The 23,825-nt window shown below is 45.1% G+C and overlaps 1 long non-coding RNA gene across 1 annotated transcript; it reads left to right on the top strand.

Annotated features, from left to right (window-relative positions):
* The first annotated feature begins 7,973 nt into the window (after positions 1 to 7,973).
* LOC149325671 (uncharacterized) lies at positions 7,974 to 20,769 on the top strand. Its single transcript, XR_016286129.1, has 3 exons — positions 7,974 to 8,433; positions 9,517 to 9,590; positions 20,631 to 20,769. It is a non-coding gene; the product is annotated as an uncharacterized LOC149325671 (long non-coding RNA).
* The last annotated feature ends 3,056 nt before the right edge of the window (positions 20,770 to 23,825 follow it).

Here is a 23,825-nt window from a genome sequence, read left to right as displayed (position 1 = left end):
ATGCTTCTGTCAGGATCGTGCCATGCTCGGCACATAAACTCTGTTGAGTTCTTTCGTCGCCCTCTGCTATCGCTGTTTCTAGTACGATCTGAAACCAACAGTGCAAGACTCCAGACTTCTGTGGTTCATTTCTTCTCCATCGATGGCTTCCGCTTCACTCGTTCTTGAGGATTTCCGGAATCGTTCCCTGTGAACTATGATTCGTCTGTCAGGATCGTGCCATGCTCGGCACATAACCTCTGTTGAGTTCTTTCGTCGCCCTCTGCTAGCGCTGTTTCTAGTACGATCTGAAACCAACAGTGCAAGACTCCACACTTCTGAGGTTCATTTCTTCTCCATCGATGGCTTCCGCTTCACTCGTTCTTGAGGATTTCCGGAATCGTTCCCTGTGAACTATGATGTTTCTGTCAGGATCGTGCCATGCTCGGCACATAACCTCTGTTGAGTTCTTTCGTCGCCCTCTGCTAGCGCTGTTTCTAGTACGATCTGAAACCAAACGTGCAAGACTGCACACTTCTGAGGTTCATTTCTTCTCCATCGTTGGCTTCCGGTTCACTCGTTCTTGAGGATTTCCGGAATCGTTCCCTGTGAACTATGATGCTTCTGTCAGGATAGTGCCATGCTCGGCACATAACCTCTGTTGAGTTCTTTCGTCGCCCTGTGCTAGCGCTGTTTCTAGTACGATCTGAAACCAACAGTGCAAGAGTCCACACTTCTGAGGTGCATTTCTTCTCCATCGATGGCTTCCGCTTCACTCGTTCTTGTGGCTTTCTGGAATCGTTCCCTGTGAACTATGATGCTTCTGTCAGGATAGTGCCATGCTCGGCACATAACCTCTGTTTAGTTCTTTCGTCGCCCTGTGCTAGCGCTGTTTCTAGTACGATCTGAAACCAACAGTGCAAGAGTCCACACTTCTGAGGTGCATTTCTTCTCCATCGATGGCTTCCGCTTCACTCGTTCTTGTGGCTTTCCGGAATCGTTCCCTGTGAACTATGATGCTTCTGTCAGGATCGTGCCATGCTCCGCACATAACCTCTGTTGAGTTCCTTCGTCGCCCTCTGCTAGCGCTGTTTCTAGTACGATCTAAAGCCAACAGTGCAAGAGTCCACACTTCTGAGGTGCATTTCTTCTCCATCGATGGCTTCCGCTTCACTCGTTCTTGAGGCTTTCCCGAATCGTTCCCTGTGAACTATGATGCTGCTGTCAGGATAGTGCCATGCTCGGCACATAACCTCTGTTGAGTTCTTTCGTCGCCCTGTGCTAGCGCTGTTTCTAGTACGATCTGAAACCAACAGTGCAAGAGCCCACACTTCTGAGGTGCATTTCTTCTCCATTGATGGCTTCCGCTTCACTCGTTCTTGAGGATTTCCGGAATCGTTCCCTGTTAACTATGATGCTTCTGTCAGGATCGTGCCGTGCTCGGCACATAACCTCTGTTGAGTTCTTTCGTCGCCCTGTGCTAGCGCTGTTTCTAGTACGATCTGAAACCAAGAGTGCAAGACTCCACTCTTCTGAGATTCATTTCTTCTCCATCGATGGCTTCCGCTTCACTCGTTCTTGAGGATTTCCGGAATCGCTGCCTGTGAACTATGATCCTTCTGTCAGGATCGTGCCATGCTGGGCACATAACCTCTGCTGAGTTCTTTCGTCGCCCTGTGCTAGCGCTGTTTCTAGTACGATCTGAAACAAACAGTGCAAGACTCCACACTTCTGAGTTTCATTTCTTCTCCATCGATGGCTTCCGCTTCACTCGTTCTTGAGGATTTCCGGAATCGTTCCCTGTGAAATATGATGCTTCTGTCAGGATCGTGGCATGCTCGGCACATAACCTCTGTTGAGTTCTTTCGTCCCCTGTGCTAGCGCTGTTTCTAGTACGGTCTGAAACCAACAGTGCAAGAGTCCACACTTCTGAGGTTCAATTCTTCTCCATCGATGGCTTCCGCTTCACTCGTTCTTGAGGATTTCCGTAATCCTTCCCTGTGAACTATGATGCTTCTGTCAGGATCGTGCCATGCTCGGCACATAACCTCTGTTGAGTTGTTACGTCGCCCTGTGCTAGCGCTGTTTCTAGTACGATGTGAAACCAAATGTGCAAGAGTCCACACTTCTGAGGTGCATTTCTTCTCCATTGATGGCTTCCGCTTCACTTGTTCTTGAGGATTTCCTGAATCGTTCCCTGTGAACTATGATGCTTCTGTCAGGATCGTGCCATGCTCGGCACATAAACTCTGTTGAGTTCTTTCGTCGCCCTCTGCTATCGCTGTTTCTAGTACGATCTGAAACCAACAGTGCAAGACTCCACACTTCTGAGGTTCATTTCTTCTCCATCGATGGCTTCCGCTTCACTCGTTCTTGAGGATTTCCGGAATCGTTCCCTGTGAACTATGATTCGTCTGTCAGGATCGTGCCATGCTCGGCACATAACCTCTGTTGAGTTCTTTCGTCGCCCTCTGCTAGCGCTGTTTCTAGTACGATCTGAAACCTACAGTGCAAGACTCCACACTTCTGAGGTTCATTTCTTCTCCATCGATGGCTTCCGCTTCACTCGTTCTTGAGGATTTCCGGAATCGTTCCCTGTGAACTATGATGTTTCTGTCAGGATCGTGCCATGCTCGGCACATAACCTCTGTTGAGTTCTTTCGTCGCCCTCTGCTAGCGCTGTTTCTAGTACGATCTGAAACCAAACGTGCAAGACTGCACACTTCTGAGGTTCATTTCTTCTCCATCGTTGGCTTCCGGTTCACTCGTTCTTGAGGATTTCCGGAATCGTTCCCTTTGAACTATGATGCTTCTGTCAGGATAGTTCCATGCTCGGCACATAACCTCTGTTGAGTTCTTTCGTCGCCCTGTGCTAGCGCTGTTTCTAGTACGATCTGAAACCAACAGTGCAAGAGTCCACACTTCTGAGGTGCATTTCTTCTCCATCGATGGCTTCCGCTTCACTCGTTCTTGTGGCTTTCCGGAATCGTTCCCTGTGAACTATGATGCTTCTGTCAGGATAGTGCCATGCTCGGCACATAACCTCTGTTTAGTTCTTTCGTCGCCCTGTGCTAGCGCTGTTTCTAGTACGATCTAAAGCCAACAGTGCAAGACTCCACACTTTCGAGGTTCATTTCTTCTCCATCGATGGCTTCCGCTTCACTCGTTCTTGAGGATTTCCGGAATCGTTCCCTCTGAACTATGATGCTTCTGTCAGGATCGTGCCATGCTCCGCACATAACCTCTGTTGAGTTCTTTCGTCGCCCTGTGCTAGCGCTGTTTCTAGTACGACCTGAAACCAACAGTGCAAGACTCCACTCTTCTGAGGTTCATTTCTTCTCCATCGATGGGTTCCGCTTCACTCGTTCTTGAAGATTTCCGGAATCGTTCAATGTGAACTATGATGCTTCTGTCAGGATCGTGCGATGCTGGGCCCATAACCTCTGTTGAGTTCTTTCGTCGCCCTGTGCTAGCGCTGTTTCTAGTACGATCTGAAACCAACAGTGCAAGACTCCACACTTGTGAGGTTCATTTCTTCTCCATCGTTGGCTTCCTCTTCACTCGTTCTTGAGGCTTTCCGGAATCGTTCCCTGTCAACTATGATGATTCTGTCAGGATAGTGCCATGCTCGGCACATAACCTCTGTTGAGTTCTTTCGTCGCCCTGTGCTAGCGCTGTTTCTAGTACGATCTGAAACCAACAATGGAAGACTCCACACATCTGAGGTTCATTTCTTCTCCATCGATGGATTCCGCTTCATTCGTCGCCCTGTGCTAGCGCTGTTTCTAGTACGATCTCAAACCAACAGTGCAAGACTCCACACTTCTGATTTCATTTCTTCTCCATCGATGGCTTCCGCTTCACTCGTTCTTGAGGGTTTCCGGAATCATTATCTGTGAACTATGATGCTTCTGTCAGGATCGTGCCATGCTCGGCACATAACCTCTGTTGAGTTCTTTTGTCGCCGTGTGCTAGCGCTGTTTCAAGTACGATCTGAAACCAACAGTGCAAAACTCCACACTTCCGAGGTTCATTTCTTCTCCATCGATGGCTTCCCCTTCACTCGTTCTTGAGGATTTCCGGAATCGTTCCCTGTGAACTATGATGATTCTGTCAGGATCGTGCCATGCTCGGCACATAACCTCTGTTGAGTTCTTTCGACGCTCTGTGCTAGCGCTGTTTCTAGTACGATCTGAAACCAACAGTGCAAGACTCCACACATCTGAGGTTCATTTCTTCTCCATCGATGGCTTCCGCTTCACTCGTTCTTGAGGATTTCTGGAATCGTTCCCTGTGAACTATGATGCTCTGTCAGGATCGTGGCATGCTCGGCACCTAACCTCTGTTGAGTTCTTTCGTCGCCCTGTGCTAGCGCTGTTTCTAGTATGATCTGAAACCAACAGTGCAAGAGTCCACACTTCTGAGGTTCATTTCTTCTCCACCGATGGCTTCCGCTTCACTCGTTCTTGAGGATTTCCAGAATCGTTCCCTGTGAACTATGATGCTTCTGTCAGGATCGTGCCATGCTCGGCACATAACCTCTGTTGAGTTCTTACGTCGCCCTGTGCTAGCGCTGTTTCTAGTACGGTCTGAAAGCAACAGTTCAAGAGTCCACACTTCTGAGGTGCATTTCTTCTCCATTGATGGCTTCCGCTTCACTTGTTCTTGAGGATTTCCGGAATCGTTCCCTGTGAACTATGATGCTACTGTCAGCATCGTGCCATGCTCGGCACATAACCTCAGTTGAGTTCTTTCGTCGCCCTGTGCTAGCGCTGTTTCTAGTACGATCTGAAACCAACAGTGCAACAGTCCACACTTCTGAGGTGCATTTCTTCTCCATCGATGGCTTCCGCTTCACTCGTTCTTGAGGCTTTCCGGAATCGCTCCCTGTGAACTATGATCCTTCTGTCAGGATCGTGCCATGCTCGGCACATAACCTCTGTTGAGTTCCTTCGTCGCCCTGTGCTAGCGCTGTTTCTAGTACGATCTGAAACCAAGAGTGCAAGACTCCACTCTTCTGAGATTCATTTCTTCTCCATCGATGGCTTCCGCTTCACTCGTTCTTGAGGATTTCCGGAATCGTTCCCTGTGAACTATGATGCTTCTGTCAGGATCGTGGCATGCTCGGCACATAACCTCTGTTGAGTTCTTTCGTCGCCCTGTGCTAGCGCTGTTTCTAGTACGATCTGAAACCAACGGTGCAAGACTCCACACTTCTGAGGTTCATTTCTTCTCCAGCGATGGCTTCCGCTTCACTCGTTCTTGAGGAATTCCGGAATCGTTCCCTGTGAACTATGATGCTTCTGTCAGGATAGTGCCATGCTCGGCACATAACCTCTGTTGAGTTCTTTCGTCGCCCTGTGCTAGCGCTGTTTCTAGTACGATCTGAAACCAACAGTGCAAGAGTCCACACTTCTGAGGTGCATTTCTTCTCCATCGATGGCTTCCGCTTCACTCGTTCTTGTGGCTTTCCGGAATCGTTCCCTGTGAACTATGATGCTTCTGTCAGGATAGTGCCATGCTCGGCACATAACCTCTGTTTAGTTCTTTCGTCGCCCTGTGCTAGCGCTGTTTCTAGTACGATCTAAAGCCAACAGTGCAAGACTCCACACTTTCGAGGTTCATTTCTTCTCCATCGATGGCTTCCGCTTCACTCGTTCTTGAGGATTTCCGGAATCGTTCCCTCTGAACTATCCCTGTTGAAAATTCCATCAAAAGTCTTGTTGGAGAAAACGGTGGGCCGAATGGAAGTGTTGGTTTCCATGTTGGAGAAAACGGTGGGCTGATTGGAAGTGTTGGTTTCCACGCTGGGTGCTGGTGGAGCGAATGGGAGAGATGCTGGATGCACTAATGGCGACTTTGGGCCACCCTGGATTGAGTGGAAATTGTGGTGGCTGCACTGGCACTTTCAGTAAACAATATTGGGCTGAATGGAAACCACGCTGGACACTTCAGTGAGCACGATGGGACGGGATGGGCTTGGTGGTATCCATCGTGATTATCTCGGTGGGCCTGGCAGGCAACACTGGACTATGTGGAAACCACGGTGGGAGCCTATGGATGTGTACAGTCGCGAGCAAAAAATATTAGCACAGATCACTGGCGATCAGAATTCGTATATCTCACCACGCGGCGCTGCGGTAGGCAGAACTGCCTAACGGGCCGTTTCTTCCATGTTTGCAGCCTAGGGGGGGGGGGGGGGGGGGGACGGCAGGAAGTAAGCTTTATCAAGCGTGCACCGCCCGAGCGTTGAAGTGCCGACCCTACGTGACTGTGCTTGCGGAATTTATTTTGGCTCGGTTATCATGAGCACAGATGGCTTCGTTTTATTACTGTTTTTTTATGTCCGCGATGGTTTGTCAAAAGGAACTCGCGGGAACAATAGATGATAGCGCTGCTTTTAGTCAGCAGTTTTGCTGTCCGTGGCAGTCCGCTAATTTGCTGTCCGTGGCAGTCCGCAGTAATTTTACTGTCCGTGGCAGACCCCCTTAATACTGTAGAATGGGAACGGCCCGGCACTCCCGTTATCAGCCTCTCCGCCACCCGCAGTGCCAGGCGTTGTCATTCCGGCGCTCTGGTGTTCCGTCATGTGTGCTAATCTTTTTTACCCACGACTGTACCTACTTGTTTGGCATGGCACAAACCATGGCTGTATTTGAATGGCCGATGCTGGGCAGCAGATACTGCATGCATGTGCCTATATGGTTGACAAAATGAAACTCATCAATGCACTAACAATCCCGTGGGTCAAATCCATCAAACGTACTGTCTTTGTCAAAAGTAACCAGGCTGCATGGTTTGCTTCTAGCTCGTACAGTGGATCCCTCACAGCTTCCCTAAAGCTGGAATGGTAGCTAAAGGTAAGGACTGAGGGTCTTATTACCTTCCAACACGTTTTGATCCTTAGGAATAACACAAGGGCTCCACTATACAAGCTAGAAGCAAACCATGCAGCCTGGTTACTTTTGACAAAGACTGTACACTTGGCACTTTATGCTGTTAGAATAAAAACTGCAAGACAAATTTCTCTTTTTTACACGTGCATTTGTTGACTTGACAGTTTCAGAAAATTTTTTTAAAAAGTAACGACTTATATACTTGGGCTTAGATTATCATTAGCAAAATATTTGAGAAAAAGTTTAACTTCATTGTTCACAAAATAATAAATTGCAGGTTTGCAGAGCCCTCCATGCCTGAATCCGAACACTCAATTTCATTCAGAAAATTTTATTGAGCGTGCATTTCAAGACATACTAATTCAATTAACAAATTGTTAACCACATAGCTGGCCACACAGCTTCTTTGTAGAAGGGTTACGAATACAAATATATACACAGAATATTTCGACAAGGCTGCACTCTTATACATGCACCTTGGTACACAATTACCAGTACAACACTGTTTTTCAAAATAGAAATGCAGATATATATAAACACAATATGAGGATATAAATTACACAGCATATTTCATACTAAGAATTGATTTGGTTTTCACGTTGGATGAGAGAACTCCACTATAAAAAATGCACACCTTCACTGTAGTCTCAAGAAAGCATATACCATGGAGGTTGTTCTCTCGACGCGCGTTTCAACGCTGCCGCCTCTCACGTCGTGCTGCCGATCAAACAGCGTCACCATGTTTTTACGACAACCTACTCTCTACGACTGCTACGTTGGGTATTTTGTTAGCCTTGCTGATCTCCCATCAATATAAAAAGAAACTTCCCCATACAAACAGAAATCGGCATGTAATTTCGTGAATGAGCAAAGCAGCAAGCCATACTGCCGTGAGAACTCCGGCATTTTTCAACCGCAGCGCAAGCAACAGGTCGTTAATTCGCGCGTTTCTACCAGTGGTAATTGCTCGCAATCGCTGCAATTTCTGTGGATGCCGATACGGCTGAATACCCCAAAAAAAATACCAAAAATAAAATAAAAAGTAGGATACAAGCTTTTCACAACGAAACCGAAACAAAAACTGGTTGTCACCGCCAGGCGGCTGCCGGTAGCTGTTTTTCTGTATAACCCTCATGGCGGTTCGGGTGCTGCGTCGCGTGCATCGCGCTTCGGCGCTTGCTACAATTCGCTACTTGGATTGTGAGCCGTCGTGAACTGTGTTGTGGTTTGCGTGTGTTTCTTCTTGCTCAAGGGTGCACAATCGCGCAGTGCTGTCGACGTAGCCTATTCGAGGCAAAGTGTCATTTTTCTGGTCTCTCTAACTTTTCAGTCTGTGCGCTTCTTTGTGTAGTCCAGGATGGGTGTCCAGGCACAAAGACGCGCGGGCAGTGTCGCGGTGGAAATGTTCCAAATAAGGCCCGGAATATTTTCTTCTGTGTGACTACGTGGTAGAGAGTGCCGGCTACGTAGCACTCGTGCTGAACTCTCACTGGTTGGTGTAGTGCCCGTGACACGAAGGCAAACAGCGTTCTGCACGACTACGCAATCATCTGAAAAGGTAAGCAGTACTCGTGCTTTATCCGAAGCATATAATGCTGGAACGGTGACCTGTCGTACTGCTGCAGTATTCGTGTTCAATGCTATAAAAAGCGTTTAAGGCGCTTTTGTTGTCGCCGCGGTGAGTTGCTCTGCCAAGAATTGTCGCTGTCGGTACTTGTTTTGGCAAAGGGGATGCGACCGTGCGTGCGCTAGCTTTGCATGATTTTGGTATGCGCATGTTTGCGCGTTTTGTTTCTTGTTGAGCACAGATTTGTCCTCGTATATGCCTCGTTCTACGCGTTTCTGCCCATGCTTGTTCACACCACCGCGCACGTTTCAAGGACCGGCACTTTGGCTGTGCGTAAAATGTATGATTCTTTCAAGATAGCGTTAGCACTTTGAGGGGGATTGAAACACTTTTTATTCGCCGCGGTTTTTGCTTGGCCCTAGGCTGTTGAACCTTAGGTCGTGGGGTCGATCCTGATGGCAGTAGCCGCATTTCGATTTAGGTGAAATGAAAAAAAGAATGCCCCTGTGCTGTGCGATGTCAGCTCACGTTAAGAAATTCTAGGTGGTCTAAATTAATCCGGAACCCTCCAATACGATCAGTGCCCATTTTCCGCATCTGAATTCAAACCCCACTATAAAGAAAGCACTGTCTCAGGTTGCAGTTACCAACGAAAGTTAATTTCCGGCCGTCAGGATCTAATTTTTAAATGAGTATGTGAAGATTTTTTTTTTTTTATGATACCGATAGCGTTTCTGGCTACCCAGAGTATAGGATCTTGCATTTCGATCACTCTGCTGTTTGAAAATTGGTTTCTGAGGAAAACAAGTGACGCAATAATTGTCTCCGTTATTACGATGTTTATCTACGCTTTCGAACGCAGATTTGTTTTGCTCATAGCAAGATTCCTTTACTAGTGCTAGGGGAACTAATGCATTTTAAACAGGGTAGTTTTCCTTTGTATTGAGGCGTATACTTGGGCAAGTATATTTTTCCTGATCTTTTTACATTCATGTGATATTCACTGTTGGACCGAGTTCGCATGCTTGTTTTTGTACTCCTGTCATAGTGATAATGGGAAATTGGTATCCGCAGGTGGCACATCTGTCTTCCAGTCCGAGTCAATGGCATGGATTTTGTGGCCACCAGATGAAGTCAAAAGCTGTGTTGTAAGTTGTTACTGCATTGTGCTTTGTTCTTGTGGTTGCCATGAAATGTTCTCTTACTTTCATTGCTCTTTTCCTTAATGCTACTGCTTGGAGCAGTTTGGATAGCTCTGGCCTGATATGTTTACATGTTTATATGAGTAATATTAGTTGGCTGTCAGAATGGGCCGGTCGCAGGCCATTTGAAGTTTTACATTCAATATTGCTCGTCTTTTAACCGTTGCATTCTATGCATGAAGTGCGAAATGTCTGCATGTTTTTGGCTGCATTATGTGATACTATTTTACTACGAATATTAACATTATGATGCATGTGTGTTAACTTAAATATGTGTTTTTATGCCACTCATCGCAGGTCACAGATGTAAAAGAAAAAGTGCACACATGAGAACTGGGTTCATTACTGCTGCCTTGTTTTTGCTAAGCATGGAGAGCTGAGCTAATTGGTTCTGGGTAGAATTATGAGACATCATTCCAGTGTACAAAAACACATGAACGAAGAGAGTAGACTCCATAGACTCCATACTTCAACTGAGGTTGATTCCACAACATGAGCTTTTTACATGCAAAGTGGTACTAGTGACCCCTGTGGCTGAAAAGTGTTTCCTCGACCAGGTAACAATTATTCAAGGTTGCAAAAACAAAAACATAGGCGTAAGGTTAGCTTGTCACTCAAGTTGAATGCATTGGCGTGACTAAACATTGCCTACCTGGCTGACCCAACACACATTTGCGTTGAGATAATCTATTTCTTTTTCTGCCTGCCTGCTCCAGTCGCCTTACTTCGGCATTGACGCTGTCACGACTCTGTGACAGCATCAATGCGCAAGTAAGGAGACTGGAGCAGGCAGTTTTCACAGGATAAATTGTAGCCTTAGTGGTAGAAAGCCAGGTTCGAGAGATGAAGTGTGCTGGGCAGCGCAAGCCGGAAGACAACGCACATTCGGAACAGTGACCTGTCATTGTGCCCTATTGCCATCAGGTGTCACACCGCCTCAAGAAGGCCAGTGACAAACACGATGTACATGTCGTATTTTCAGCTTGGGAAAGCTGGGATGCATGTGCCACCTGATAAATGACGTTACGAAAAAGCCTGCCTACAAAACTAAGCACACCAAACCCCTCGTTAAACATGAGGTTGACATGGTGTACAGCATCCTCCTTGCCTGTGGCAAACATTACATTAGACAGACGAGGCTTGCATCAATGAACGCTTGCTTGAACATTGCAGGACAGCTGATTCATTAAGTGGCAGAGGTCATTTAGCTGAGCACATTCGCCTTTGCCCGCACAAGCGAGCATGCAAGGCGTTTTTGAAAGAAACACATGCCTTGTGCAAGTTTAGCACTTGAAAGGGCTGGGAAATTTTTTAAGCCTTTTGTATCTCTGCTGAAAAAGAGAATTACGTCAGCAGCCCTTCTGCAGCACTCCAGAAAAAGAAATAGGTTATCTGGAGGCAAATATGTTTGTTGGGTCAGCCAGGTAGGTGATGCATAGGCGTGCCGATGTGTTTAATGTGAGTGGCAAGATACCTTTACCCCTATGTTTTTTTGTGTTTTGGTTTTTGCCGTCCTGAATAATTGTTATCTGGTGGCGGAAATACTTTTCAGCCCCAGGGATCACTAGTAGTACCCCTTTGCACATAAAAAGCCTGTGTTGTGGAATAAACCTCAGTTGAAATATGGTGTCCATGGAGTCTACTCTCTTCATCCGTGTGATTTTGTGTGCCGGAATGATGTCTCGTAATTCTCCCTTGTTTTCAGTGAATAAGGAGGGCTTCTGGTGTCTCTTTTTTTGTATGTGATGGTTATAACAAAGTGGCTACCCATAAACTGTCATTTTGGGCTTAATTGAAGGATCCTTGGGAATTTGTTTGACAGCATATTCCATGGGCACTTTCTTGAGAAAAATCAGTTATTTGTTACCCATTTCACTGCATTAACCATTGCTTCTCATCATGTCTCGAAAGTCATTGATAAGCACAAGCTTTCGAGTACCTGAGGGCTGTGTGAGAAGCCTTCTGACATACTTTAAACTACTGAGGATATCTGAAGACAGATTTTACCAATAATTGTTAGCCAATCCAAACCTCTTGGTTCTATCCCTGACAACCTGAAGCTGACCTGTCAATAATTAAGGCTGGAAACCGTTCTGATCCCCAAACTGTTCTCCTATTTTATTGATGTGCATTTTGCATGAACTGTTAGAGCACGAAATGAGTCCGCATATTACTTGCCACCATAATTCAAACTAATATTTCTATACCAGTCATCACGGCTCCCATTCTCTTTACTAATGTGCAATCCAACTTTTTGAATTCACAACAGATTTTCACCCAAATTTAGATTCTTTATTTTAGGCAAGTGTCATCGACTTGAATTTCTCCAAAGCTTTTCATGTTTGTCATTATAACCTTTTAGCTACACTCTCATGCTTGAGCCTTCATTCTTTGATATTAGTGTAGATTCATTGCTTCCTGTTCTACGGCTGGCCTTAAAAAACTATTGTACTTCTTCTCTTATGAAGCCCAGCATATCAATATGCAAAATCATAAGGCGTCCCTCATCCTGAGTCACTTTGGGATGTTAAACCCCCATAAACCAAACCAAGCACATTACTAAAGTACATTAATATTAGCCATTCAATAACAGTCTTTGTCTTTATGTCCCAACCTTGTCTTTATGACTGCATTATTCAGAAGGATGCCCCAACTATCTCAGCTACTCTGACTGTATTGACTTTTGCAAGACGGATGAATGGTCTTGTTTGTAATTCATCGTGTCAAAACAGCGCAAAGAAGAGAAAGATGAGGAAGGAATGCGACGGTGCGAGTGCTGACTTTCAAGAAGGTTTATTGGAAAGCACATCAAAATATATACACTGTGGCCTAAAAAAAGAATGAAGAAAGGGCGCCTTGTAACGTTCACTTTGGATCTGTCAAAACAAAACGAAAGTTGAATATGAAGCATTTAAGAGCATGAACTCTTTCTTAGGGAGCGATAAAGAAGGTGTGTTAACACATTGATTGCGTTTTTTCTACAATTTCAGTGGCCTCGATCATCTCATGCACAAACTTTTCTGTGTCTGTCTAGCACAATGCAGCACAAGAAATTACGCCTCACAGCATAAAGGATGCGGCAAACGACCGCAGTCGCGACAATGAAACATCAGATTCCCCCTGCTAGCTTTGTTCAGATCGTAACGGTGGTCTTTTGACCTCTCATTGGCACCTCTGCTAGTTTCTTGCTGAAGTTGATACATTAGCCAGATGGTTCAACTTTAGATTATTACATAGTTTCTTGGCTCTGGACATTGCTATTAACAAATCAGCTGTTGTGTGACACTTGAACTCAGAATTAACTGCCTCCGTTGCCTTGGACAGAAAGACGCCTTTAGACATGACCACAAAACCACCTTCTTTATCAGCAGTTGAATGCGATAGGGCCTACCGTCTTAAACCCGTTACAGTTCAGCCTGCGGGCAAGTTCCTGGCATGGTTCAAACCACGACACCCCATCAACCAACGCCCCCTGAAACACACCTGTCACGCTGAGGTCCAGGCACAGGAAGGCAAGACGTCAAAGTATGGCAAACAGGTCCAGAATAGTCCTCTTCGAAGGAACAATGGCAAATTTTGGCCCGTATATGCTTCAAGCAGCAGACGAGGCAGCAACTCAGTGTCGACATTGTGCACCTTGTTTTCAGACACTCGTGCCTTGGCTTCTCTGCTCCGGGCTAGTGAGCGCAAAGTGGCTGCAAAGTGGCATTCCAGATGGCTTTCACCTGGTCAACGGTGCGTGACACCGTCAACCAGCCACTCCCTGGCTTGTTTTCAGGCACAAGAGTTTGACAACAAGGTGCACACCTTCAGCTTGGAGTCGCTGCCTCGTCTGGTCCTTGAAGTGCTTATGGACCAAAATTTTCCGTTCCTCCGAAGAGAACTATTGTGGAGATGCTTGCCATGGTTTGACGAGTTGCCTTTTCCACGCACAGACCTGAGTGTGACAGGTGTGTTTCGGGATGTTTTGATGCAGTGTCACGGTTTGAACCCTCTTTAGGAACTTGCCCACAGGCCGAACTGTGTCGTATTTAAGAGGGTGGGCCCTCTTGCTTTCAACTGCTGATAAACGGTGGTTTTGTGGTCGTATCGAAAGGCGCCTTTCAGTCCAAGGCCACAGATGCAGTGTATTGTGAATTTGAGTGCCACTTACTATCTGATTTGTTAAAAGCAAAGTCCAGTGCCAAGAAACATTAACAATCTAGAGTTTAACCATCAGGCTAATGCCATCAACTTCAGTAAGAAAAATTGTCCAGCTATCTTCTTTACCGCAAAGACCCATAAAGGTGACTGCTCCTTGAGGGTTGTAGTTTAAGAGAATGGAACCTGTCAGAAACAAATCGCCTTCTCTTTGCGACATAAAATTAAGTTGCTGAGCATTGATGACTCCTCTCGTGTAAGATCTGCAGAGAAAGTAACGCAGTTTCTACACAATAACTCTCGCACCAATTTCATGGGGTGCTATGTTGACATCAAGGATTTATATTACGCCATCCCTCAATCAGGATCAATAATGTGTTGAAGAATTCATTAACCTAAATGGAGCAGTGGCATTCCAAACGTCTCAGGCGTTTTGGTGAATAATTTTGTCGCACTTTTAAGCTCATACCTTCAGTCCACCTTTATTACATTTCAGAATAGCTTGTTTTTGCAAAAAAAAACTATTAGCGCCGCTGTAATTACGTGGCTTATTGCAGGATCTCCAATCCTGACGAAGCATTGTCTAAGGTGGGAGAGGAGTTCAGTCAAAGCCTCAGTCCACTTTGAATCACCACTGAAATTATAGAGGATAATATGTCATCACATTTATTGGATCTCAATCTTGGGTGGTTACACTTGTTGGGCTTACGAGCCAAGGGAAAACAAGCTACTTTTACCATTTTCTTCGGTTCAGTCTAAGCTGGTCAAGAGGTGTCACTAACCTTTGCTTCAAAAATTCCTTAATGAAATCCTGTTTGATTGCCATGACATCCAGTTTTGCCCAGCTCATATGCCGTTTGTCCTTTACTGGATATTCAGAACCTTTGTCAGTGCCTTTAGCCGATTGCTTTAAGCAGAAGTTGAAAGATTCCTTTTGTGCCCCCGTCGAGACTGTAACTCCCAAAAGGAAGTTTGTACGTACCTTTCCCTACATCCACAATTGGCCGCACCGGTTAAATAGGCAGTCGAGTTGGCGTCGATATTGTTTTTCTAACCCTATGAAGTTTCAGTACCTGTAGTCAACCGAGATTATCCATCAGAGTCTCTTCGTGCACTGCACAGAAGACATAGTGTGTTCGAACGCCTTGAAATGCGGCTATGTTTACATTGGGAAAACAGGCAAGTGTGTCACTGAGAGGTTTAAAAGACCACCACGACGATGTGAACAAAGCTTGCGGGAGAACTTTGATGATTCACTGTCGCAATTGCAATTGTTTGCCAGATCCTAAACGCTGTGAACCGGAATTCATGTTCTGCATTTTGCCTGACAGACACAGAAAAGTTTGTGCGTGAGATAATCGAGGCCACTGAAATTTAAAAAAAAACCGCAATCACTGTGTTAGCACACCTTCTTTATCGCTTCCTAAGGAAGAGTTCATGCTCTTAAATGCTTCTTTGTCAGTTTTTGTTTTGTTTTACACTCATGCAATGTGGTTGACACAAGGTGCCCTTTGTTCATTGTTTCTTTAGGCCACAGTGTATATATTTTGACGTGGTTTCCAATACACATTGGCGATAGTCAGCACTCATGCCATCATATTTATTCCTTCGTTGTCCTTGTCTTGTCTGCATTGTTTTGTCACAACGTATTGACCTCCTTTCCCACCTCTAGGGTTAATGGTATGGAGAAACCTTAACCAGATGCAGCCCCACATACTTGGAGCATGTCACGATACATGCTGCTGGCACCACAAGGGCACTCGGGTTTATCAGGAGATGTCATGATCTGTGTGCTCTTGCCATGCTGCGCAGTTTATGCATAAAAATTTTATTGATTCCAAACTGAAGTATTCCCTAGCTCTTTCAATTTTGCACCAAACTGTTTGATGCTACGCAACCAACTCCCTTTAATCCAACAGCGACACTTGGTACAGCATATGTGTAATCAGTCATCTCATTTGACCAGCAGACATCACTGCATAAAAGGGGAAATCGCTCGTTTAGGTGTGTTCCATATACTCTACAATACTTTTCCACAACTTAATGTTAAATGTTGCTGCCCCGCTTGAGACCAGGATGCCATCACAACTAAATCAAGAAAGTTTTCCTGTTCCCATTGAAGAATAAATCAAATCAAAGTTTATTTCCCATCTAGCACTACAGATGGAGGAATCGTAGAAAAAAGCTGCCCTTGGGCAGCTTGACGAGTCTACAATCCTAATTATTGACAGGGAGGCAACACAAGAGTTTATACAATTTTAAAAAACAAGCACATCAAGGAAGCACTGGAGAATACACGAAGCAGCAATATGTATACATAATGAAACTTAAACAATGTTAAGCAAAAACAAATTATGTAGTTCATGACGTGAAAAAGAAAACAAATCGAGGTCAATGTGGATATACCTATTTAGAAGAGATGGAAGTGTGTACTGAAGGCATTCCCTACCAAGATTTAGTCGAGGTGTTGGCACTGTCCATTCTTCGCCACGTCTTGTTGGATAGACTGATTCTTTTTTCCTTAGTTCTGCAAAATTTTTAAGATTTGTTACATTCTTCTTGATTTCTGTTTTAAAAGTAACACTGAGGTGATATTTATAAAGATTATGTGCTTTAATAACTCTGGAATGACAAAAGAAAGCTGCACTGGGATGTCGGAACGGTAAATTATATGCATTTCGGAGATATCTTTTTTGCATTAAATGAATACGTTCAAGGTTAGTGAATGTTGTAGTGCCCCACACCAACTGGCAATAGTTTAAATGCGAGTTGAATATTGAATTGTATACCAGCATCTTAGTTTTTGTGGGAAGTATGTATTTTAGACGGCCTATAACACCAGTGATTTGAGCTATTCTTTTCAAGATATAATTGACATGATAATCCCATGACATACTGGCAGAAAATATGACCCCAAGGCATTTAAACTGCTCAACAATTTCTACAGCCCGCGAGTTTAATATAATATTATCGTGCAGTGGGATAACTTTATTTTTCGGCCTAAATATGACAGCTTTGGTCTTACTCTCATTTATTTGCATCAGGTTAACTGCAGACCAGACCTCAAGAGCTTTCATTGTGGCATTACATTGTTTGATAAGTTCATGAACATTTTCGCCCGAAAAAAATACGCTCGTATCGTCTGCATAGATGAAAAACTTTGTATTATCGCTAATGTTGACAATATCGTTTAGGTAAATATTGAAGAGTAGAGGCCCTAGCGTACTGCCTTGGGGGACACCGTAGAAGAGCGGCTTCGGTTCAGACTGTATACCATTTATGTACACCACTTGCTGTCTAAACGACAAATAAGAACTTAACAATGAGAGCGCTTTTCCTCGGATACCAAGTAGTGTAATTTATTTAGTAAGATTTTATGATTTACCAGGTCAGAAGCTTTTGAGAAGTCCACAAATACACCAATGACAATAGATTTGTTTTCAAGTTGCTTTATTATATATTCCTTTTGTTGGAGTAATGCAAGTTCAGTGGATTTGCTTTTGCAGAAGCCAAACTGAAATGGTGTTAGCAAGTTAAATTTATGGATGAAATTTGACATTCTTAGATGCAGCATTTTCTCAAATGCTTTCGAAAACACTGGCAAAATAGAGATTGGTCTGTAGTTGGCGAGGGCGTTGCGATCTCCTTTTTTGTAAAGAACAACAACTTTTGCTAATTGCATTTTTTCCGTAAAAACTGCAGTTTCTAAACAGATGTTAAAGATGTGAGCAAGTATGGGAGCAATTATGTCAACTACATGCTTGACTGGCCGTATTTGGATATCATCAATGTCACAGCTACTGCTATTGTTAAGATTTGTTATCACCGACACTACTTCGTCTACCGTGACTGGGTGCAGAAAAATTGTTTCATCATTCTGTATTCGAACATATTTGCAAGCGTCAGATCCGGCAGCACGTGTTATAGCACGGGTAGCCAAGCTCGTTAAAAAAGTATTGAATACATTAGCCAGTTCGACGCCAGAAACTTCCTTTCCATCAATATTTAATTTTGTTAATGCAGTGCGTGAACTGTCCCGCTGCAGAAGTGTATTTAATCTCGACCATAGTACACCATTTCGAGCATTCTTAACATCTAGAAGTGACATGTGATAGGCTGTTCGTGCAGACCGTAGTTTTTTAGTCAATTTATTCCTATATTTCTTAAATACCGCAAGGTCCTCAACCTTCCGGCTGCTCAAAAATTTTCTGTACAGCTTGTCTTTCATTTGTATTTCTCCGCGAAGCTCTGGCGTTACCCATGGCTTGCGGATTCTGTGACTTTTCGCACGTGTTACAAGAGGAAAGCAGTCGTGATATATCTGTTTAACTCTTTCGCTACCGCGAAAAATTGCACAATTTGGAGTGTACTGAAAGAAAAATTTTTTTCACAAGAACTAATACACCCAGCACATATTGCAATGCATGAAATTGTAGCTTATTAGTTACACTTCTGAATGAAACAAACAGAAGAGTTGTCTGTGCAAAAGTAAATGAACATTTATTTGTGAAATTTTCTAAAAACACAAAAAAGTATATAGCAAGAACAAAAATTACCGGCTGCACTAAGCCCGAACTTGATTAGAGGAAAACTGGAATATACAAACTGTTGCACATGTTTATAGCTGTCATTATTCACAGTTTCAGCTTTGAGAAAAATTTACTGCACTTTCCATGGCTTGTCAAGTCAGGGGTCATGACTGTGGTGCCACTGTGAAGAGCAATCGGGTGAAGACGTGAAGCAGAGGTAGACTGATAAGTGCTTCACATAAGGTTTTATCTTTGTTCCTCCCTTGTTCTCTGATAGCCGAGCTTGCAGTTTCTTCTTTTTTTCATTATTTTCGGTTGGTGTTGAATGGATTCTATGGGAGGATTGGGGGCGTGGACTTCTTTTCCCTCATCATACCCGAAGATTCCTTGAATGAGCTGCTCCCTGAAAGCTAGCTGATAAAATTTGGCATTTTAGGCAGGCTCTAAAACATCAGGATCGATAAAATAAGTTTGATCGATGTGGTTCAAAAGCCATGACACTTTCCAAGTCTTGCCAATAGAAGCTGCCGCCACTGAATCATCCGGGTCCGTTACGTGCAAAAAACAAACAAAAGAAGCGAAAAAACAATGTTGAGAAATTATTTTTGATGGCAGAGGGCCAGAATAGATTATTCTGGTATTTCAGTAGAGATACAGTCGTGGCAGGTCAACAATTCCAATGTATATGATAATTCCAATGAACATCAGAATATCGAACAGATTCACGTCTTCCCATAAGCCGTCACGCCGAATTTGGTGAAAATCTTCATCCATGCATACTTATTAGTGTTTCCGCACACGGTCTTCATCATTTCCGCCGTGAAGAGCATAAAAAAAAAGTCGAGAAGTCGATAGAATCTCCGAGCGCCGCTCCGCAGCGATGTGCCGATATGGACACCTAGCTGTCGTCTTGGTTGAAAAACGCGACGCGACCTTGAGCATTTTGCAAACTTTCTTCGCCATACGTTGTCAAGACCCTGAAGCACAAAAATAAACCACTGTCATCAATTACAAACCGTATGCACCGCAGAAAACACACAGCGAACGAAAACAAAACTTACATGCAAGTACGCGCTGACGTTCCAGGCTCCCGAGGCGAAGTCTCACTGTCGAAACCGAAATCCGACGTTTCTACATTGTTGCCCGACTGCTTTCGTCGCAAAAAACGAAACCGAAACCGGCCGACGTGCTCGGTGTCAGCTTTCACTTTTGAGGAGCGCGCGGCGACGCGGACGCCATTTTCTCCGGCTGACGCTGCTGCGGCCGTTCAAAGTTTTATTTTTCACGGCGCCCCCTCATGTCAAAACACTAAAACCAAGGCTGCAATCGAAAGAGCAGTTGTTGAGCTCGCTAACTAGATGGCGTAGCACGTCCACGACGCTCCAAAATTAGCTTTTTTGCGCGGGCGATTTGAATCGATCATATGCGAACGATGGCCTATGGCGCGGTAGCGAAAGAGTTAAAGTAATCGACAAACGTATTATAGGAAACATTTGCATCATCAAGTTCAGCTATCTTACTCCAATATACTTTCATGAGCGCATCCCTAAAGGATTTCAATGATGATTCTGTAATAGCTTGGTATGTGATTGATGTGGACTTACTTCCTATTGTACTAGCGTTCTCAATGCAAGCAAACACAGGAAGATGGTCACTAACACAACAAGATAAAACACCAGAAAAAGCATTCAGCTGCATAGAGTTAGTAATAATTAAATCGAGAACAGAATGGCCTTCGCTTGTGACTGTACCTCACCTCATTTTCATTGCATGTGGTCCCTCAAAATTATGGAAATAAGTGATATCGCTTGGAGCATTGACACTGGTTTGTTTTACCTTTTCTTTGCTGCTGTTTTTTTTTGCAACTGATGTATCAATGGATTGTATGCCTCTTTTCGTAGTGTATCGTCTGCGACATCTCAGCTGTGCTACTGCAGTCACCCTTCTGATGTTACCTTTATATTGTCCCTCTTATTAATACCCCACTAAAAGCCTTCAGAGGACAAAAAACGATGGCTTTTTTATTTTGCTCATTATGGCACACGTCAGGTTTATGTTTAGGGATATAGGAGAGGCCTTTGTCTTGCAGTGGTGCTAGTTATGCTGCTGATGATGGTACTTAATGACGAGCATATGATATATTGAATAAGAACCTCAAATTATTTTTATTTTTGAGTGCGAATAGCTTCAGTGGTTCTTGATTTAGGCTCACTTTATTCCTGTGGCCACAATACGGAGTTTACTATTTTAGCACTCTAATACTGGCAAGAATAAAAACTTGTGGATCCTAATTCTTTCATTTCAATCTTTTCTGCAGAGTGCATCGCCCAGTTTTTCCAAGCCCTCATGCACCAGTGGTACATCAACAAGGCTGTTTCATGGGGCCCAGCTGCATTGACAAGTGGCTAAAGAAGAGCAAGAGGAGCATGAACACAAAATAAAACTGGCTGTAGGAGATTCATCTATTTTGAAATTTGCTGTCTCATTGCGGCAGACATAACATTGCCCCATGGCCCCTGCCCCAACATCTCCCAGTCATTCCAACATGCCCAGTCATTCCAACCTGCCCAGTCATTCCAACCTGCCCAGTCATTCCAACATGCCCCAGTCATTCCAACATGCCCAGTCATTCCAACATGCCCAGTCATTCCAACATGCCCAGTCATTCCAACCTGCCCAGTATTCCAACATGCCCAGGCATTCCAACATGCCCAGTCATTCCAACGCATTTTCCATTACCATAATCCACCAAGGTTTCCAGTGTTGGTTTCCAATATTTACATCATTGCCTTTTTTTCCAATAGGGATGATGCTTCTGTCAGGATCGTGCCATGCTCCGCACATAACCTCTGTTGAGTTCTTTCGTCGCCCTGTGCTAGCGCTGTTTCTAGCACGATCTGAAACCAACAGTGCAAGACTCCACACTTCTGAGTTTCATTTCTTCTCCATCGATGGCTTCCGCTTCACTCGTTCTTGAGGATTTCCGGAATCGTTCCCTGTGAACTATGATGCTTCTGTCAGGATCGTGCCATGCTCGGCACATAACCTCTGTTGAGTTCTTTCGTCGCCCTCTGCTAGCGCTGTTTCTAGTACGATCTGAAACCAAACGTGCAAGACTGCACACTTCTGGGGTTCATTTCTTCTCCATCGTTGGCTTCCGGTTCACTCGTTCTTGAGGATTTCCGGAATCGCTCCCTGTGAACTATGATGCTTCTGTCAGGATAGTGCCATGCTCGGCACATAACCTCTGTTGAGTTCTTTCGTCGCCCTGTGCTAGCGCTGTTTCTAGTACGATCTGAAACCAACAGTGCAAGAGTCCACACTTCTGAGGTGCCTTTCTTCTCCATCGATGGCTTCCGCTTCACTCGTTCTTGTGGCTTTCCGGAATCGTTCCCTGTGAACTATGATGCTTCTCAAAAGAAAACATTCGACAGAAGTCTGTCTGGTTGGGAAATTTAATGTTAGGAGAAGGTAAGTGACGCCAACCAAGTAAAATACAGGAAAAACACGACGTTTCGGGACCGGCTCGGCCCCTTCTTCACGGTGTGACTACGGGCGAGCGCAGCTTGGCTTTTTAAGCCCCTGTGTGGAGGACCTGCGGGTCAATGGCCGCAGCCCATGGACGTAGGATGAGGGGAGAGTCCCCAGGGAACGATTAACATTCTCTCGTGTTTGCTGTATGTGCCACGACTCGAGTAGAAGCCTCCTGCGTGGGTTAGCTTCCGTTTCCAATACAATGGTGCTGTCGAAGTCAATTGGGTGGTCACACCCTTCACAGTGTTCGGCCACGGCGCTGCGTTGACGATTCATGTGACGGACGTCCGCTTTGTGTTGGTTCATCCTTTCCGCGAAGTTCTTCGTTTCCCCTATGTACGACGCCGGGCAGACGGAACACGGAATTTTGTACACGACGCCCTGGGCCTTTTCTCTGGGCTGCCGGTTTTTTGGGCGGGGGAGAAGGCGACCGATAATGCTGGTCGGTTTGTGCGTTGTCAGCACCCCTCTTTTCCGAGAATGCGACCCAGCGTCTCGCTCACGCCTCTCACGTAGGGTATGTAAACACGTTTCCGCTTCTGGCATGCGTCTGAGGAAATAATAGACCGGATTTTTTTTTGCCTTTCTTGTTTCCTGATAATGCGCCGGATGAATGAGCTTGGGTAGCCGTTCTTTTGGAGGTCAGAAATGACTCGGTTCTTCTCCTTCCTTTTTTCTTCACATGAGGAACATATGGAGTCGGCTCTCTTCAGTAATGACGTCACGACAGATGCTTTGTGTGGGATGGGATGGTTCGAATCGAAATGTAGGTACCGTCCTGTGTGGGTTGGCTTCCTGTGCACCGAGGACTGCAGGCCTTTGTCGTGCCTTGTAAGTAGGACATCCAGAAAAGGCAGGCTGCCCTGCTGTCCATGCTCAACAGTAAATTGTATGGCCGGTTCAACTGAATTTAGATGACTCTGGTGGTTTTCTATCTCTGAGGTTTTCACCACACAAAAGCAGTCGTCTACATAACGGAGGAATAACTTTGGCTTGGGATTAAAGGAGGAGAGGGCCCGGCTTTCGACGTCTTCCATGGTTAGGTTAGCCACTGTGACTGAAATTGATGCCCCCATAGCAGTTCCGGTTGTTTGCTTGAAAAATTCTCCGTTGTAGGTGAAAAAGGTACTGCGCAGACAGAGGTCAAGAAGGCGACATACCTCATCGACGTTGAGTGGAGTTCTCTCGTGCAGCGTTTGGTCGTTTTCGAGTGCGCGGCGAGCAACGGACACAGCAAGGGAACCGGTACGCATTTAAATAGCGACACCACGTCAAACGAGACTAGGCTTTCGTCTTCCTCCACGGTAAGGTTCGAGACAAGTTCTGTCAGGATAGTGCCATGCTCGGCACATAACCTCTGTTTAGTTCTTTCGTCGCCCTGTGCTAGCGCTGTTTCTAGTACGATCTAAAGCCAACAGTGCAAGACTCCACACTTTCGAGGTTCATTTCTTCTCCATCGATGGCTTCCGCTTCACTCGTTCTTGAGGATTTCCGGAATCGTTCCCTCTGAACCATGATGCTTCTGTCAGGATCGTGCCATGCTCCGCACATAACCTCTGTTGAGTTCTTTCGTCGCCCTGTGCTAGCGCTGTTTCTAGCACGATCTGAAACCAACAGTGCAAGACTCCACACTTCTGAGTTTCATTTCTTCTCCATCGATGGCTTCCCCTTCACTCGTTCTTGAGGATTTCCGGAATCGTTCCCTGTGAACTATGATGATTCTGTCAGGATCGTGCCATGCTCGGCACATAACCTCTGTTGAGTTCTTTCGACGCCCTGTGCTAGCGCTGTTTCTAGTACGATCTGAAACCAACAGTGCAAGACTCCACACTTCTGAGGTGCATTTCTTCTCCATCGATGGCTTCCGCTTCACTCGTTCTTGAGGATTTCCGGAATCGTTCCCTGTGAACTATGAGGCTTCTGTCAGGATAGTGCCATGCTCGGCACATAACCTCTGTTGAGTTCTTTCGTCGCCCTG

The sequence above is a fragment of the Amblyomma mixtum genome, chromosome 10 (assembly GCF_055824585.1).
Source record: "Amblyomma mixtum isolate Tamu chromosome 10, ASM5582458v1, whole genome shotgun sequence".
Classification (NCBI taxonomy): domain Eukaryota; kingdom Metazoa; phylum Arthropoda; class Arachnida; order Ixodida; family Ixodidae; genus Amblyomma; species Amblyomma mixtum.
The sequence above is the reverse complement of the archived record's forward strand: the minus strand, read 5'-3'. Positions and strand labels throughout refer to the sequence as shown.